Source organism: Prionailurus bengalensis, chromosome D3 (genome assembly GCF_016509475.1).
Source record: "Prionailurus bengalensis isolate Pbe53 chromosome D3, Fcat_Pben_1.1_paternal_pri, whole genome shotgun sequence".
NCBI lineage: Eukaryota > Metazoa > Chordata > Mammalia > Carnivora > Felidae > Prionailurus > Prionailurus bengalensis.
The window spans coordinates 18,717,403-18,723,648 of NC_057356.1; positions in this window are offsets into that span (position 1 = coordinate 18,717,403).

Below are 6,246 nucleotides of genomic sequence, written 5' to 3' on the forward strand. Positions count from 1 at the left end.
TTCTTAATTTAGTCTTTCAGAAGGCAGATGGGAGAAGAGAGAGACTGTTCCACATCAAGGCTATAACCCAAGTGCAGTTGGGAAGTGAGGGGGTCTGTCTGAGGGAGACAAAGCTATCATCATTCTTGCTCATGACACAGATCTTGACATGTCCCATCAAGTCAGATCTCTCACTGATAGGAACCCAAGTCATCAACCTTGGCTTGTTCCCACCCCACCCAACCTCCCCACCTCAGGCATCTTAAGATACCATCTCCTTGAAGCCTCACCATCCTACCCAGCACCCTGACCCAGTGCCAGTACCCCACCCACCTTTCAGACACCTCCATCAATTCCACAGAGAGATCACAACCTACTACGAGGACCTCCAGCATCAGACAACACCCTGATTTCTCAACTTGCGGCATCCCAGCCAAACCACCCAGAGACTATGGCCACTACAAGAAATTCAGGTCTAGGGGTGCCTGGGTGGCTCAGCTGGTTGAGCGTCCGCCTCTTGATTTCAGCTCAAGTTGTGGCCTCACGGTTGTAGGATCGAGCTCTGCGCTGAGCGTGGAACCTACTTGACATTCTCTCTCTCCCTCTCTCTCTGCGCCCCCCACCAAATAAATAAAGAAACATTAAAAAAAGAAATTCAAGTCTATAAGAATTGTCTTGCCATGGAACATATATTAAATGTGCTGAGAAAGGTCATTGCTCTTGGTTCATAGAGTATCTTGAAAGTTCATCTATCGACCCATCTTGCCTACCCAGCCAGCCAGCCAGCCAACAAATGTTTTAAGTACCTGCTCTGGGTGATTCCCATAGTTTATCATAGAGGTTGGGCTGGTCCCAGCGGGCAGGCTGGTAGCATCATGGATGCTGTGGGCTAGGTTTTATACAGTAAGGAGTGGTGGCGACTGTGGAGAAGAGGTCACCTGGCCCATCTAAAGGGCAGTGTGGCTGTTCACCTAGCCACTCATTGCCCAGAATTGTTAGCATTTCAGATTTCTCAAAAAGTCAGAAACCTAGAATAGGGGGTAAAATCTCTTGATTCTTAGGTATTGATAGCTAATTCAAAAATTTTAAGAAACATCATGTAGGGGCGACTGGGTGGCTCAGTCGGTTAAGTACCTGACTCTTGATTTCAGCTCAGGTCCTGATCTCAGGGTCATGAGTTCAACCTGTGTCGGGCATGGAGCCTACCTAAAAAATAAAAATAAAAATAAAAATAAAAAACACTATGTAAGCCACACAAAACATTTCTTTTTTTTCTTTTGACACAATCTCAAATTTACAGAGAAGTTACAAGTACAATTCAAATAGCTGTTTATCCCTGAACCACTGGAGCATAAGTTGCTGACACAATGCCCCACCACCCTAAATATTTCAACGTGTATTTCCTCCCAACAAGGACATTCTCCAGTGGAACCACAGTATGTACATCTGTCAATGCAGGAAATTAACACTGATACATCAGTACCATCTAATGCTCAGATCTATTCAAGTTTCACCATTTGACCAAATGGTGAACTTTGTAGCAAAAAGGTCCAGTTCAGAATCTCATGTTGCTTGTAGTTAGTTGTCCTGTGAGGTTTCTTGAGCCTTTTTCCGTCTGGAACATTCCCGAGTCTTTCTTTGGCTCTCATGACCTGGATACTATGAAGAGGCAATGCAGTTATTTGGAGAATATGTCTCTGTTTATGTTTGTTTGATGTTTCCTCTTTTTTTTAATTTTATTTCTTTATTGAGAAGGGAGTGGCAGAGACAGAGGGAGAGAGAGAGAGAGAGAGAGAGAGAGAGAGAGAGAGAGAGAGAGAGAGAATCCCAAGCAGGCTCTGTACTGTCAGTGAGGAGCCCAGTGTGGGGCTTGAACTCACGAACTGTGAGATCATGACCTGAGCCAAAATCTAGAGTCGGATGCTTAACCAGCTGAACCACCCAGGCGTCGTTGATGTTTCCTCTTCATTAGATTTGGGCCACGCATCTTAGATTAGATGCAGATTGTGGATTCTATACATCACGAACTATCACAGAAGTGATGTGCTGTGTCTCTCATTATATCTTAATAGATAATCTGTGACTTCAGTTGGTCCCACTATTGATGTTAATTCGATCGCTTGTATGAGGTGGTACCTTCCAGGCTTCTCCACTGTGTAGTGCATCTGCTCTTTTCCTCCTTGAAACAAATAGATATTTCAGAGGGAAGTACTGTGAGACCAGGTAAATGTCCCATCTCTGATCAAACTTTCCATTTATTTATTTATGTCCGTGCAGACAGAGGTAAATGATTCCATGAGTTACAAACACGTTACTGTTATTCTTTATTTGGGTGCCTAAATTAGCTTAGATTGGGTCTGTGATGGTCCCTTCCAGCTGGCTTCTGTGTCCTTCAGACATGTCACCATCGTTCTGTAAGCACTTCCTTACTCTCTGGCACAACATATTCCAGGCTTATTTTGTCCTTTCCCTGCCCTAGGCCTGGAAGCAGCCATTCTCCAAAGAGCCCAGGTTCCTTTTAATGGAGAATGGTGTTCAGACACCAAGATCTACATGTGCTTCCTGTTACTGGGGTGTCACTGCTCCCAGATCCGCCCCATGGACAGAGCTATACACACGTGCACACCCACATATGCACACACATTTCTATCCATACTTGTCTATATTTGTCTTGATGGTCCTCTGCTACATTAAAAATCATGAGGTCAGGGGTGCCTGGGTGGCTCAGGTCATGATCTCACGGTTCGTGAGTTCGAGCCCCGCATCGGGCTCTGTGCTGACAGCTCAGAGCCTGGAGCCTGCTTCGGATTCTGTGTCTCCCTCTCTCTCTGCCCCTCTCCAACTCTCTCTCCCTGTCTCTCAAAAATAAACTTTTTTTTTAAGCTAAAAGAATCATGAGTTCATCTTAATAGATCCAATGCTAATTCCAGATTTTCCTGTTTCCACATCGGTGATTCCCTTGTCCAACCATGAGAGACCTGGTATATTCTCATTGTTTTCAATGTGTTCACTCATGTGGCCAATCCCCCATGTGCAACAATTTCTTATTATCGATGCCTCCTCCTCCCCAACAAGGATGCCCTTTACAGCCTGCTCAAGCTCAGCTGCCTTTCCACGAGGATGCCCTCCTCACTCGCATGAGCTCTGGCCACCCAGGCTGGGCTACCCTCCTCATCCCATTTGGGCTATGACGTCCTCTGGGACCAGCATACACCCTCTCCCCATTCCCCTGCTACTGATGCTTACCTTGCTGGGACTCCCCCCCCCCCGACCGCCCCAATGGTTCTTGGATTGAACTGTTCAAGATCAGAAGGGAGGGGAAAGGAGGAGATATGGAAGGAACAGGGGAGGAGCGAAATAAGCCTTTGGCAAGCTGGTCTTAGCGTCCTGCGGTGGGGCAGACATTCACACATTCAATAAGTATGTGTTGAGTGTTTACTCTGGACCACAGAGAAACAGAGGATGAAATCATCAATAAATAAAGTGTTATGGGGGAAATATGGCCAGACACAGAGGAACCATCTCATCTTTTTGGATCGCTGGGCCATCCTGCTGGCTCTGTCGGTTGCAAACCCCTCTCAAGCCGAACTGCAAGACCAGCTTGGCCAGCAGAGTTGACTCTCATGGTTGGAACTGACTCAGTGGAGGTGAGGTGTTCACCCAACAACATTTCATCATTTTCCTGAGCCAGCCCCACCCAGCGCTGTTAATAGCTTCTTCCCAAACTGAGTCATCAAATCCTGGTTACTCAAACTGTCTCTCCCCAACGCCATCTGTTGGGATGGACAAAGCAGGCCAAATTCATGGTCTTTCTGACACTTTATCCTACGACTCAGCCTTCCCACATGCAACATCGTAATAATCACAGGTCATGTTTTTTTGAGCATTTGCTGTGTTTAAAAGCCCCACACCTCCACTTTCCAGCTGGGTGGCCGCGGACAAGTCATTTCCTGTGTGAGTTTCCTGTGGCTGCTATATAACGAAGGACCACAAACCCGGTGATTTAAAACAACCAGAAAATTATTCTCTCTGTTTTGGAGGTCAGAAGTGTGAAATCTGTATCACCAGGGCAAAATCAAGGTGAGCGCAGCACGGCATGACCTGGGAGAGCTCTAGAGGAGAAACTGTCCCTTGCCTCTCCCAGCTTCTGAGGGCTCCAGGGATCCTCTGGCTATGGATGCATGGCTCCAACATCTGCCTCTGTCTCCACACAGCCTCCCTCGTGTCTGCACAGTCTCCCCGTCTCTGTCCTATAAGGGTGCTTGTGATGGCAGTTAGGGCCCACCCAGACAATGCAGGATAAACCCCCTATCACAAGACCCTGAACTTAATTACACCTGCGAAGACCCCTTCTTCCAAATAAGGACAGATTGAGGGGTTCCAGGGATTGGGAGCCCATCTCTTTGGGGGCCATTACTCAGCCTACCACACGTCCCTCTCTAAGCCCCAGCGGTCTTGTTGGGGAGCAAGAAGATCCCGTCCCCTCGAGGTCCTAGCTGGACCAAGAATCAAATTGAGGTAAGACAGATTAACAGGAGAAAATCAGATTTAGTTTTGTATGTACAGGAAATCCACACAGACATGGAAGTTCCAAAGACAGGCAAAAGGAGACCTATGTGTCATGCTGAACTAAGGAGAAGGGGACAGGGGGTCTGGGACTTCGAAGGGAAGGAATGCAATTCACAGGAAGATGAAAAAGAGTAACTGGTAAACAAATGTTTTCTGGGCCACTCGGAAACAATGGGACATAGAGAGGACTTGTTTTTCCTTTCATTTAAACCCAAGTGAGTTACCATACAGTGTAATAATGGTTTCAGGAGTAGAATTGAGCGATTCATCACTTACGTGTAACACCCAGTGCTCATCCCAACACGTGCCCTCCTTGGTGCCCGTCACCCATTTCGCCCATCCCCCCACGCACCTCCCCTCCAGCAAGAGAGGACTTTGATCAAAGTGGCCCCTCCCTGTCCACCGTGCCTGGTTCACATCCTAATGTAGCTACGTTCTTGTGCTAGCCTCTCCCCGGAGCGGGTCCTCTATCTAAAGTCTTTTTAGGCAGTTCTAGGGGGAGGTCAGGAACTTTTCCTGAAGCTGCTGGGGTTTGATGGCTTTTTAACTCTAAATAGCTCTCATGCCAAAGTGGCCCATCTTGGGGTGGCCCGGCCTGGGCCCCTACCATCCCATCGGTAAAAACAGGATAGGAATAACGGCCACTACCTCTCAGGGCTGACGTGAGGTTGAAAGGGTTAATGTAAATCAGGCGGTCGGGAGGTTGGCAGGCAGGCAGGCAGCCCTCGATGAACGGCGTGGTTATTATGAATTGATTTCTTGAGTTATTTCTACCCAGGACTGGCAGTTGTGGGGGTAATTGATTCCAGTGATGTCACCTCTCCAACTGCCAGGTTTTCAGCAGGATTAAATGTGCCAAATGGGCTTTGTTGAGCCAACTCCTCTGGGTGTGAAAGAGCCGCCATGCCAACCCGCCTTGCTGTTTCCAGGGCCCGTCTGCTGCTTTTCCCTAATTAACGCAAAGGCGACACCCGCCAGCAGGCCCACTCGCTGCCATCCCGGGAAAACGGCACAGCGCACTGCAGCTAAATATTTGAACATTTTTTCAGTTTCCGGATGAAAATAGCATTTGGGGCGCTTAAACAGCACAGAGTAGAGGAAAGGGAGGAATACCACGTCATCCTTGCGCCCTGCAGCAGGGGGGAGGCAGGGGGTGGAGGGGGGAGGTGGGCTCCGGGGAACATGCTGAAAGGAGACCCAGCCACTGTGTGCCTGACCTAACACAACGCCATGGCCAATTACCACTGTTATTCGGTGGGAGAAATAGAAAAAGTGAAAGCTGGTCTTCTTCATTCCATTCAACTCCACAATCACTTTTTAAAAATGTTTATTTCTTTTTGAGAGAGAGAGATAGAGAGCGAGCAGGGGAGGGGCAGAGAGAGAGGGAGAGAGAGAATCCCAAGCAGCCTCTGCACTATCAGCACAGAGCCTGATGCAGGGCTTGAGCTCATAAACCACAAGATCATGACCCGAGTGGAAACCAAGAGTCGAACGCTTACCGGACGGAGCCACCCAGGCGCCTCTCAACTCCACAATCACTTCTTAAGCTTCTCCCGCGGGCCAGGCTCCGCTAGGGATTTGTGGGCGCCAAGATGGCACCCCGTCCAGGAGCTCACAGAAACTTGTATTGTTGTTGACAGAAATGAATCGCACCCTGAATCTAAGCCATCTGAGAATGAGGACATAAGGGAACCGAGA